Here is a 13,267-nt window from a genome sequence, read left to right as displayed (position 1 = left end):
TTGCTTTATCTGATTTTAAATTTGTTAAGAAAAAGTATTTCCTTTGCAATAGAAAAAGAAAATCTATGTGTATGTTTTATTTATTCCTCCAATTAAAATTTTAGGCATTAAAATGGTTTTCATGATATGGCTTAGATTGAGTTAATCTTTACCTCTCATGACATGCTTTTACTTATGTTCATATTTTTACCTTTTTAAGACATTCATTACACACCTGTCATAAGGATGATGACTCAGTTCACATTCCTCTCATCATTTGTTGACGTGTAAATTGAAAAAAAATTATAATAATCAAAGCAAGGGAATTTATATAAATTCATAAATATCTTTATATCATATAATCTTCTTTATATCATATAATCTTTTGATTAATCTTATTTATTTTTATAGGTTATATTTTTCAAAATATTTATTGGAGAGGTTTGTATTTAGCAAACTACATTTTTACTATAGAGCTCAATGGAAGAATACAGATAAAATTAGTTTAAGCATTTTGCTGTGCTTTCCCTTAAGCAGCTGTTTTCTCTATTCTTCAGTCTCCATTAATAACCCTCTCTGTTTCATCAGAAGTGAAGCATTTTCTTTTTGTAGCTTAAAAACATTTTAAAAAACACACTAACATTATGCCACAAAAGCACTTTATAATGAATAGCCTATGTTTTAGAAGGTTTAGCAATTTCTTCTATTGCATATTTACAATAGCCACAGTAATTTGTAAAGATTCCTCAAAGACATCTGTGGAAAAACTGCTTTGTTAATGTATATCCACATTGCAAGCAATTTCCTCTCCATCATGTCAGCATTGTTGAAAACATGTGTTAGAAGCTGGCTAGCAGGTCATCACTCACTCATTTGGAGAAGAGGAAGAGTGGCAGGACTGTGAGGTCCGTGATGTGAGGGGCTGCACTAGCCTATGATGTAGTTAGCTTCAAATAGTTTCTAAAAGTTAAGGAAAAAACAAAAACAAAAAAAAACCCCGCTCTCAAACTATTTTCCAGAGTGACTGTATCCTTTTACATTCCTACCAGCTGTGTATGAGTGATCAGTTTCTTTGCATACTCTCCAGCATTTTGGTGTTTTCAGTATTTTAAATTCTGATCAGTTGCAGTTTGGCAGTTTCTTATAAAATGAAACATAATCTCCAAATACACAGCAATTGCATTTGGGCATTTATCCCAGAGAAATGGAAATGTGCTTTCACATAAGAACTTGTACATAAATGTTCACTGCAGCTTTGTTTCTAAGAGCCAAAAACCTTAAACAACCCAGAAGCTCTTTGCCAGGTAAATGAATAAACAAATGACAGTACAACCAGTCTATGGAATAGTACTCAGCAGTAAAAAAGAATACATTTTTGAGGCACACAGCCACTGAGATGAATTTCAAGGGAACTTGGCTGAATGAAAAAAAAAAAAATTTCCCAGCAGCTTACAATACTATTATCCCATGTATATAACATTCTTGAAATAACTTAAAAAATTATTAAAATGGAAAACTGATTAGTAGTTGCCAGGGTTTAAGGTAGGGGTAGACACAGAAGGGAAGTGGCTGTGGTTATAAAAGGGCAAGATGAAGAAGGCTTGTGGTGATGGAAATATTTTATATTGCAACTGCACTTTGAGATACACAAATATACACATGTGATAAATTTATGGAACAAAACACCTGCACATAAGCCCAGTGAGTAAAACTGGGAAAATCTGAACAACTTCAGTGGATTGTATCAATGTAAATATCCTGATTGTGATATGACAAAAAGTGGATAGAAAGTACATGAGATTTCTCTGTATTATGTCTTACAACTGTATGAAGTCTATAATGATGTAAAACAGAAAGTTTAAATTAAAGAAAGGGCATTTAAAAAGTGACCATTCAATTATACATAAGTAGCTAATGAGGACATGGGGCTCCAACTGTCAAATGTTCAGTATGTGGTAGGCCCTGTGTCTTCCAAAGTTCACACATGACTTTGTACATCATCTTGATCAGAATGGCAAGTTTTAACTTCTCAGTGAAGCTACAAACAAACTATGACCAAGACACTCTGATCAATTTACCTCTTTCCTTACTCAGCTAGATCTGTGCTTGCTATTCAGTTTTATATTAATTAGTTTAGCAGAGAATCCAATTCAGAAAAAAAATAATGTAATACAACAGTTTTTTATTTTAATTTTTAAAAATTTCAACTCTAATTAAAAAGAATCAGTTACTCTGGTATTAAAAGGTGTGTGGCAGAAAAGGATGAGTTTGTTAGTAAAGAATAAGTAAAACAAACAAGACTGATACCTAGAGATTAGTAACTTTAAAAGCCACTAGCATTCCTAGAACAGGAGATGATTAACAAAGGAACTGGTACTATCAGGATCCTGTTTCTGCACTACTCAGGGTTCTGCTCAGTTAGTGCCAAAACAGGGGAGGAAAAACACACCCTACTAGGCTTCAATCACAGAGAAGCTCCCCAAATAATTCACCAAACAGGAAGCAGTGGTGGGATTTGGGAATACAGAAAGGAAGCAACTACTTTCAAAGGTACCTCTAAAACCAATGAATAAAAGGAGAAACAAGCTTTTCCTTTCTTCCTACTTTCTGCTGGGAAAATCATGTCTTCAATAGTTGTCTTCAAACATCGATGTAAGACATTGGGGAAATATAAAGATGCTGTAAGAAGCATCTAAATATGTGTTGTTTTAATACTGTTAATTTCCCAGTCTTTCCTGGTGGCTCAGACAGTAAAGAATCTGCCTTCAATGCAGGAGACTAGGGTTTAATCCCTGAGTCTGAAAGATCCCCTGGAGAAGGAAATGGCAACGCACTCCAGTATTATTGCTTGGAGAATTCCATGGACAGAGGAGCCTTGTGGGCTACAGTCCTGGGGTTGCAAACAGTCTGACAGGACTGAGTGACTAACACTTTCACTTTCAACTTCTTTATGTATTTTTCTTTAAATTGATCTGTCTCAGAATTTTCACTCAGGAGTTTATATTACCATAACACATTTCACAATGTTAAGCATACTTTTAGGAAACTCCCTCTTAGTAGTGCCCCAACAGTTAACCTGATCTTTGCTATTAACATGGTAAAATCAAAACATATTCTTATATATGATGTTGAAATGTCTGCACCATTCCATCTAAAATTTATTGCCCAGAACTTCAGAAAATAGCTTGCATTTATTTAGAATTAAGCCTTTTTCCTTTGCTGTGAATATGCTCTCTAATTTTGTCAGATAAATATTTTACTATTATTTTCAACTATGAATTAACTCGATGTTCTCCCATACTCATCCCTACTTTTATAATTAATCTCTTGGTAACTATACTACTCTCAAACCCTAACTTATTGTGCCTTATGTTTTTATTTTGGATTTTTAAAAATTTTTTACATAATTCAGTGTTTGTATATATTATAAATCACCATAGTAAGTCTAGTTAACATCTGTCACCATACATAATTACAGTTATTTTTCTTCGGTGAGAACTTTTAAGATCTACTCTTAGCAAATTTCAGATATGGAATACAATACTATTAATAAGAATTTTTATTTATATGCTATGAAAATGAAAGTATGTCAAGATAAATAATTTTTCTTTATTCATTCAAGGGACATGATAAAACAAAAAAATTAAAACATGCCTCAAAAAAAGCTATGAAAATAAATATGTAATAGAATAATAGATATCGAAGGGGCTTTGGGGGTTATCTGCTTTCCCAACTACTATTCACTCCCTAATATCCTGAATGAAAGGCTCCCTTCTCTTCAGTGGAAATTTATTTTCAACAGTAACAGTTAGGAATTATTGTCTGACTTCCATCAATCAATTGGAATCGTACTTTTCACATTATCAGTCCAAGAATCAATCCAATCCCTGTCCCTGTTTATATCAATTAAATCTTAAGAGGTCAAAATATAAAACAAAATAAAATTAAAACACTGTTAAAACACCTATCTTAAAAACTTTTAGGAAATTATAAGCAAGTATTAACAGATATTAAACTGAACAGAAGAAAGGTCAGATTTCTGCTGAGACAGAATGACATAGAATTCTCTCATCATTTGAATTCCCTTCAAAGCAGCTGCTGAAACTCTAGTCTTCTTTTATATAAGAAAGAGATGGATAAAGTGATGAAGTTTCTGTACTTCTTTTTCTTAGTCTTGGAAACCTTGCACTCTCCTTAAATTGTGACAGCACTTATCACCCACTTATTTCAAATATGGGATGTCAGCTGAGTAAAACTATGAGATAGGAGGAAACATTTTTTGTTATTCTTCTACATATATAAATCATACACTTATTTTTCCATAGAGAAGGAATTTACATATAATCACAAGCATATATAAATGCTACTTCTGTTATGAAAAACAAAAATCTCAAATTTAAGTGGTCTATCTACTGAAAAGTTACCTAAATATTTAGGCAATTAAAAGACTAATAAGAAAAATGGTCAGATGAACTGTATATACATTCTTTCTTGTATTTAAAACTGATAACAAAGACAACAAAGAAGTGGATTTTTTTGTTAATAGTTTTGTTGATATACAAAATTATATACGGTATAATTCATCATTTAAAAAGTACAATTTAGAGGTTTTGGCATCCGATCCCATCACTTCATGGCAAATAGATGAGGAAACAGTGGAAACAGTGGCTGACTTTATTTTGGGGGGCTCCAAAATCACTGCAGATGGTGACTGCAGCCATGAAATTACAACACGCTTATTCCTTGGAAGGAAAGCTATGACCAACCTAGACAGCATATTAAAAAGCAGAGACATTACTTTGTCAACAAATGTCCATCTAGTCAAGGCTATGGTTTTTCCAGTAGTCATGTATGGATGTGAGAGTTGGACTATAAAGAGTACTGAAGAATTGATGCTTTTGAACTGTGGTGTTGGAGAAGACTCTTGAGAGTCCCTTGGACTGCAAGGAGATCCAACTAGTCCATCCTAAAGGAGATCAGTCCTGGGTGTTCATTGGAAGGACTGATGTTGAAGCTGAAACTCCAATACTTTGGCCACCTGATGTGAAGAACTGATTCATTTGAAAAGACCCTGATTCTGGGAAAGATTGAAGGTGGGAAGAGAAGGGGACAACAGAGGATGAGATGGTTGGATGGCATCACTGACTCAGTGGACATAGGTTTGGGTGGTCTTCGGGAGTTGGTGATGGACAAGGAGGGCTAGCGTGCTGCAGTTCATGGGATCGCAAAGAGTCAGACACGCCTGAGCCACTGAACTGAATATCTTCACAGGGCTGTGCAGCTACAACCATAACCAATTTTAAAACATTTCCACTACACCAAAAAATAAATTTTTATTCATTAGCAATCACTCTCCCTTTTTATCCCAAGACTTAAGTAAGTATCAGCATTCTCTTGGTTCCTATAGATTTACCTATTCTGAACATTTCATTTACAAGATGCAGTATTTTTTTACCAGAATTATTTCACATAGCATAAAATTTTCTGCAATGGGTTTCCCTGTAGCTCAGTTGGTAAAGAATCCACCTGCAATGCAGAAGACCCCAGTTCAATTCCTGGGTGGGGAAGATCCGCTGGAAAAGGGATAGGCTACCCACTCCAGTGTTCTTGGGCTTCCCTTGTAGCTCAGCTGGTAAAGAATCCGCCTGCAATGTGGGTTTGATCCCTGGGTTGGGAAGATCCCCTGGGAGAAGAAAAAGGCTACCCACTCTAGTATTCTGGTCTGGAGAATTCAATGAACTGTATTTAATCCATGCATCACAAAGAGTCGGACACCACTGAGAGACTTTCACGTTCACATTTTAGAACATGCGTCAGTACGTTTTACTTTTGCTATCTAATTACATCTCATTATTGGATATACCAGGCTTCCCGGGTGGCTCAGTGGCAAAGAATCTGCCTGCCAATGCAGGAGACAAGAGATGCAGATTCAATCCCTGGGTTGAGAAGATGCCTTGGAGACGGCATCAGTTTTCTTTCCTGGAAAAATCGCATGGACTGAGGATCCTAGCAGGCTGCAGTTCATGGGGTCGCAAAAGGGTTGAAATTTATCCCTCCTAATAATTTTATTCTTTCAACATTGTTTCAAGTGAAGTTGTTTTCTTAAGTTCATTTCAAATTTTTTTGTGGTGCAATGGTAGAGAATCTGCTTGTCAATGCAAGAGGGCAACGAAGATTCAATTCCTAAATCAGGGAAGATGCCCTGGAGTTGGAAATAGCTACCCATTCCATTATTCTTGCCTGGATGATTCCATGGACAGAGAAGCCTAGTGAACTATAGTCCATGGGGTTGAAAAGAGTTGGACATGACTGGGGCAATAGAGCACCCATTATATAAAAATACTGTATATTTTAAAATATTGATCTTGTATCTGCAACCTGGTTGAAAGTACTAGTATATAGTATATACTTTTCTTCCTTTTTTTTTTTTTTTTAGTATGCCTAGCTAAAGATTTGTCAGGATTTTTTAGGATTTTTTTTTTTTTTTTTGGTCTTTCCATACTACTGACTTTTGGTTTGGTTAATTTTCTCTATTGTTTTTCCATTCTCTATGTCATTAATCTGCATTCTAAAAAAGCCTCTTGATGAAAGTGAAACAGGAAAGTGAAAAAGTTGGCTTAAAGCTCAACATTCAGAAAACGAAGATCATGGCATCCGGTCCCATCACTTCATGGGAAATAGATGGGGAAACAGTGGAAACAGTGTCAGACTTTATTTCTTTGGGCTCCAAAATCACTGCAGATGGTGACTGCAGCCATAAAATTAAAAGACGCTTACTCCTTGGAAGGAAAGTTATGACCAACTTAGATAGCATATTGAAAAGCAGAGACATTACTTTGCCAGCAAAGGTCCGTCTAGTCAAGGCTATGGTTTTTTCAGTAGTCATGTATGGATGTGAGAGTTGGACTGTGAAGAAGGCTGAGCGCCAAAGAACTGATGCTTTTGAACTGTGGTGTTGGAGAAGACTCTTGAGAGTCCCTTGGACTGCAAGGAGATCCAACCAGTCCATTCTAAAGGAGATCAGTCCTGGGTGTTCTTTGGAAGCACTGATGCTGAAACTCCAATACTTTGGCCACCTCATGCGAAGAGCTGACTCATTGGAAAAGACTCTGATGCTGGGAGGGACTGTGGGCAAGAGGAGAAGGGGACGGCAGAGGATGAGATGGTTGGATGGCATCACCGACTGGATGAACATGAGTTTGGGTGAACTCCGAGAGTTGGTGATGGACCAGGAGGCCTGGCGTGCTGTGATTCATGGGGTCGCAAAGAGTCGGACACGACTGAGCGACTGAACTGAACTGAACTGAATCTTTACTAGTACTTTCCTTCTATCTGCTTTAGGTTCAATTCCTTCTTCTTCCAGTGTGTTAAAATGGAAGGCTACATTACTGATTTGAGACCTTTCTTTTTAAAATGTAGATTTATACTCTTAAATTCCCTGCGTGTTTGTGTGTGCTCAGTCATTCCTGACTCTGCCAACCCACAGACTGCAGCTGGCCAAGCTCCTCTGTCCATGGAGTTTTCCAGGCAAGACTACTGGAGTGTGTTGCCATTACCTACTCCAAAATTTCCTAGTAAATACTTTCACTTCACTTAATAAATTTTGACCTATTATGTTTCATCTTCATTCATCTTAATATACTAATTTATCTTGTGCATTTTTGAGTCAATGTTAACTTAATTTCCTGTTGTTGTTGTTGTTTTCTCCAAAATGCCTCTTGTTGAGTTCTGAATACATTTCATTTTGGCGGGAGAACTTACTTCATATTAATTCAATACCATTTAAATTTACTGAAGCTTGTTTTATGGCCTAGATTATGATCTATCCAGGAGAATATTTGATACACACCTAAGAAAAACATATTTTTTTTTCTTTTTATAGAAGGAATGCTCAATTCATGCCAACTTGGTCTAGTTGGTATATAGCATTGTTCTAGCCTTCTATTCCCCCTGTTCATCTTTTGCCTAGTTTTTCTATTGACTATTAAATGTGAAGTATAAAGTCTCTAAGTATCATTGTTATATTCTTTATTCTTTATTTCTACCTTTATTTTTGCTTCATATATTTTGAGAGTATGTTGGTAGATGCATATTTTTATAATTGTATGATATTCTTGATGACTTGTTCCTTTATCAATATAGAATGTGTTTCTTTATATCTAGTTATGTTTGTTTGTTAAAACTCTATTTTGGAGGAAATATATATATGTAGTTATGACTGATTTGAGTTGTTGCACAGAAACCAAAACAATGTAAAGCAATTATCCTCCAATTATAAATACAGTAATTAATTTAAAAACAGAGTATTTTGTAGAACAGACTTGTAGTTACTAAGGGGTAAAGGAGGTGGGGGAGTGAAGGATTGGAGGCTTGGGATTAAAAAATGAAAACTATTATATATAGGTTGGCTAAGCACAAGGTCCTTGTTACAGCATAGAAAACTATGTTCAATATCTTATGATAAACCATAATGGAAAAGTATGAATATATATATATATATATATATATATATATATATATATATATATATGCAACTGAGTTCCTTTCCTGTATAGAATAAATTAACACAACATTGTATTCAATAAAAATAATTTTTTGGTCTATTTTGTCTAATATTAGTTTAGTATACCATCCGTCTTATGGTTAGTTTGCGTGATATACATTTTCCATCTTGTCATTTCCAAAATACATGTCCCGTTGAATCTAAAGTGTGTATCCTATAAATATCAAATGTGCTGTGCTTAGTCCCTCAGTTGTGTCTGACTCTTCGCAAACCCATGGACTGTAGCCTGCCAGGCTCTTCTCTATGGGGATTCTCCAGGCAAGAATACTGGAGTGGGTTGCCGTGCTTTCCTCCAGGGGATCTTCCCAACCCCAGGATCAAATGCAGGTCTCTACCATCTTTACCATCTGAGCCACCAGGGAAGCCCATGAATACTGGAATGGTGAGCCTATCCCTTCTCCAGGGCATCTTCCCAACCCAGGAATTGAACTGGGGTCTCCTGCATTGCAGGTGGATTCTTAACCAGTGAGCTACCAGGGAAGCCCCATAAATTAAAAATAAATAAATAGCAACTAGTTGTATGCTATTTTTTTTTTATCTAGCCCGACAATTTATGCATTTTGGTGGATCCATTAATCCATTTTCACTTAATGTTAGTGTTGATTATGTTGAGTTTGTTTCTCTCATTTCATTTTCCTGTATATTTCATGCCTTCTTTGTTCTTCTGTTCCTCCTTTATTTCTTTTATACATTAATCAAATATTTTCTAATAAACACTTTTTTTGGCCATGCCATGCACCATGTCAGATCTTAGCCTCATGACAAGGGACTGAACTCTTGCCCTCTGTGTTGGAAGCATGGAGTTTTAACCACTGTACCACCAGGGAAGTCCTAATAAACAGTTTAATACCTTTTAAAAAGTTTTATTGTATTTATATTTTCTTAGTGTACCCAAGGATTTACCATACAAATCTTATTAGGACTTGCTTCCTGAAATTTAAAATTTCATTTAAAATTGATATAAATTTAACTTCAGTCACTAACAAAAGCAACTTTATTCCTTTACATTCTGCCACCTCACTTTATTTCATTGTTGTTACAAATTATGTCTTTATATTTTTGTATACCCATTAACACAGACATATATCTTCTTGTCCATTTATCTTTAAAAACTGTGGAATATAAAAAATGAGGTTATAAAGCAAATGGCCCTGACTGCATTTGGATGACTGACTATGTTGATAGCAGCAGCATTTGTTCATGAGATGTAGCTGTTACTGTACTTCAAAGATGGTCACAAGGAACATAAATTGATACTTCATGGAAAAGTAAAGGTTAAGTGTTTTGAAATAAGACAGAGTAGAGTTTGTGCATAATTGGAGACATTCACATAATATACCAAGGATCTCGAAATAGATTTGAGAGAAGAAAATAGTCAAAGCTGATATTTGAGGTCTGGATGTGGAAAAAAATAAGATAGCACTTTGATTTAAAGATATGGAATCATACTTGTTTCCGTTTATACTTTTTAACCTATACAACATAATAGACACCTTTCTCTTTTGTACTTTAGATATCTTTCTCAAATATTACAGATAATTTTACTGTATAAGTATGTAATGTTAATCTGTTAAAATATAATTAAGCTAGCGAAACATTTTGCAAATGTCTATAATTACTGTTAATATTTAAATGATACAAATGACCCAATGGCATTATAAAGCTAATGGGTTTTGGTTCAAATAAAATGTCTCTATAAGTGACCAAATGCATAGCAAAATCAAGATGCAGTCAAGCATTTGACACTAAACAAATTTAAAGATAGTAATCCCACAAAAACTGAAGTTAAAAACCTTTCTGACATGTTTGTGTTGATTATCTGTAGTCTTCTACATGGAAATATATGCTGCTCTTTGGTCCATTGTAAAATAAACAAAATAAACTATTAAAATATTAAGTATGAGATGCAAAATAGTATATAAATGTTAAGCAGTAAAACATTCACATTACAAAATAAAATACAGATATATAAATATGTAAATTTCTGTCCCAAGAGAACAAACAAGAAAATGACTAAAAATGCCTCCTCCTCAAATTCAATCAAAATGAGTTAGAAAATGTTCACATATGTAAAATACATGCATGGCTCTTAAGAAATGGGAGAAGTGTGATTCTTATTACTAGAGGAGCTATTTTACAATTGCGGAGAAAACAAAAAGAGAATAATATTTTTTTTAAAAAATCAGGATAGAAAAGGTTAGAACTCAGAAGATGGTAACTGAAAAAAGTCTTTAATTGGTGTGGAGGCAGATATTCTGAGCACCAAAGAGCTTCCCAAGCTCTGTGTTAACTAGTCTAGAAAGCAAGAGGCCCACGACTTAGAAGTTATAGAAATTAATCAAAGGATTGTAGTTGGAATAATGGGGTCAATTTTTTTTTTCTAAGTTCTTCTCTAGTACTTGAGCCTCCTACAGAGATTAGAATCTGGTATCTGAAATTAATCCAAACCAGAAATTTTCTTTAGTGAATAGATATCTTTCTGGAGAGATTTAGAGCTCCTAAAGAGGATTTGAAACCTACAGGAAGGCATTTCTTATTTCAACTGCGGTAGAATTATCCACTTGCCTGTAACTCATACATATCGTCATATAGAATCAATCAGACTATAAGCACACCCAAAGATGTACCATTATGAAAATATTGACTCTAAAATAAAAAGAAGATGCAAATAGATTTTTTTTTCAGGAAGCAAGAACAAGTTGCCAACAAATGAAAAGAGAACCAGATTGGAAATTTATTATTCATCAGCAAAAATTACTCCAAGATAGTGTGTCAGTGACATCACAATTCTCAGGAAATTTTATTTTAGACTAGATGTTACATTAAATGTCAGTCTACTTGCAAGGATTTTAAAATATAGAAATTTTAAATTATTAAAGGGGCTGACTTCTAACAAATCTTTCCTAAATACTAACACCCCTTACACAGCAAAAAAACAAAGTTAAAATCAAAGGGAAAAAGGGAGAAAATAGATTCCAAGCAATATTACACAAATTTGGAACCCAAGAAAAAGATGATATAAGATCCAAGATAGTAGAGTGGTAGTTTCCAGGGCCTGAGGGATGGGAGAATTGGGGGAAAGTTGGTCTAAAGCAAATATGAATAAGTTCTGGGAACTTAAGGCATAACACGGTGATTACAGTCACAATACTCACATACTTCACAGTTGCTAAATCTTAAATGTCTACAAAAAAAGACAATTATGTGATATGATGGAGGCATTAGATAATATTATGATTGTAATCATATTGTAATATATAAATGTGGCAGATCAACATATTGGGCATCTTAAACTCTCACAATGTTATATTAATTATATCTCAATAAAAAGAAATGAAATTTTAAAAAATTATTTTCAATTGAACAAAAGGTCTAGATTTTTTGTATTCAAACTTCACAAGTTACTGGATGAGTGCTATTAATAGATAAACTTTTTGATCTTGAGCAGATGATAATTTTCTGAAAGAAAAGTAGTTGTTGCCACCTAGGACCTTTAGAAAAATGAGTGACTCATCCTAAAGTGGGGTTCTGGGCAGAACACCACAGCATCTACTATTATAAATGTACTCTAGGAAATAACTTTAAGTGAATGAATGTAAAGGAAGAAATTTTCACAGTCAAGGCAACATTGCATTTAGGTATACATCATTTTTCCCTGTTTGATGTGGTCAAGAAATAGGTGATAAAATCTCAGTGAATTGATTCATCTGGGTTGAAGCATTTCAGAAACTTGAAACTCCAGAACGTGCAGAATCCAAGTCTTCCACTAATTGTGTGCCACTACTCCCAATTAATGGGGCTTCCCACCTGCAACTTCAAGACTCTGCAAAGGTTAATGCCTTAGAAGAAAGCAAATACTGTTCTCAGTATCTACTGAAAACTCCCCTCTTGGTAACCGCAGACACGTTTAAAATTAAATATAATTAAAAATCACAGAGGGGAAGTTATGGTTCAGCTAAGGTAGAAAGGACCTATGCGTGAAGGTAACTGAAGAGCCAAGCCAACACATGAATGACACCAAGGGTGCTGAATGAAGGGAGAAGGGCATAAAGTTGGTACTGTTGAGTTTATTGGTACAAAACACTATCAGAACACTTAGGAATAAACGGTTTGGCAAAGATTCAGGAAGACTATGTTAATGTGCTACTAGAATGACTCTTGATAGTTTGGAAACATGATAACTCATACCAATAAGGTAGAAAAGCCAGAATTTCTGCTGAAAATCATGAAGGAAATGGCAGTGCTAGAATGGATATCCTACATAAGTCCTGAGAACACACAATCTATGTTCCATGGGCAAGCTAGATGGCATCCCATTTACCAAAGTAATAAGGAGTGTACTGGTGAGTTGGTACTAGTATCCTTGAGAAGCCCAGTGGTAGCTGTCCTCCATATGCTGAAGCTTGAAGGTAAATAAAGCTAGGAAGTAACAGCTCCCCGCTGATGATGAGGATTCTAGGATCCAAAATAGGGGTCAGATAGCTGTCATTAATTATCAGAAACAAAGTAGCCTTAATTACTGGAAATGAATAGCAAGCAACCAGAGAAGTTTGATTTACAGAAAGCTTTGTGGTTGGTTCCTAGAGATAAGGAAAGCAGCAGCAATGGTATTACTTTATAAAACAATACTTTTTAAGAAAGATTGAAAATGGGCAGTGGATAATCAAACCTGAGGCAATTTACTTGTACAACCATATACCAAAGAAAGGAAGCTATCTAAAACAT

Source organism: Budorcas taxicolor, chromosome 5 (genome assembly GCF_023091745.1).
Source record: "Budorcas taxicolor isolate Tak-1 chromosome 5, Takin1.1, whole genome shotgun sequence".
In the NCBI taxonomy this organism is placed as follows: domain Eukaryota; kingdom Metazoa; phylum Chordata; class Mammalia; order Artiodactyla; family Bovidae; genus Budorcas; species Budorcas taxicolor.
This window is presented reverse-complemented; position numbering follows the sequence as displayed.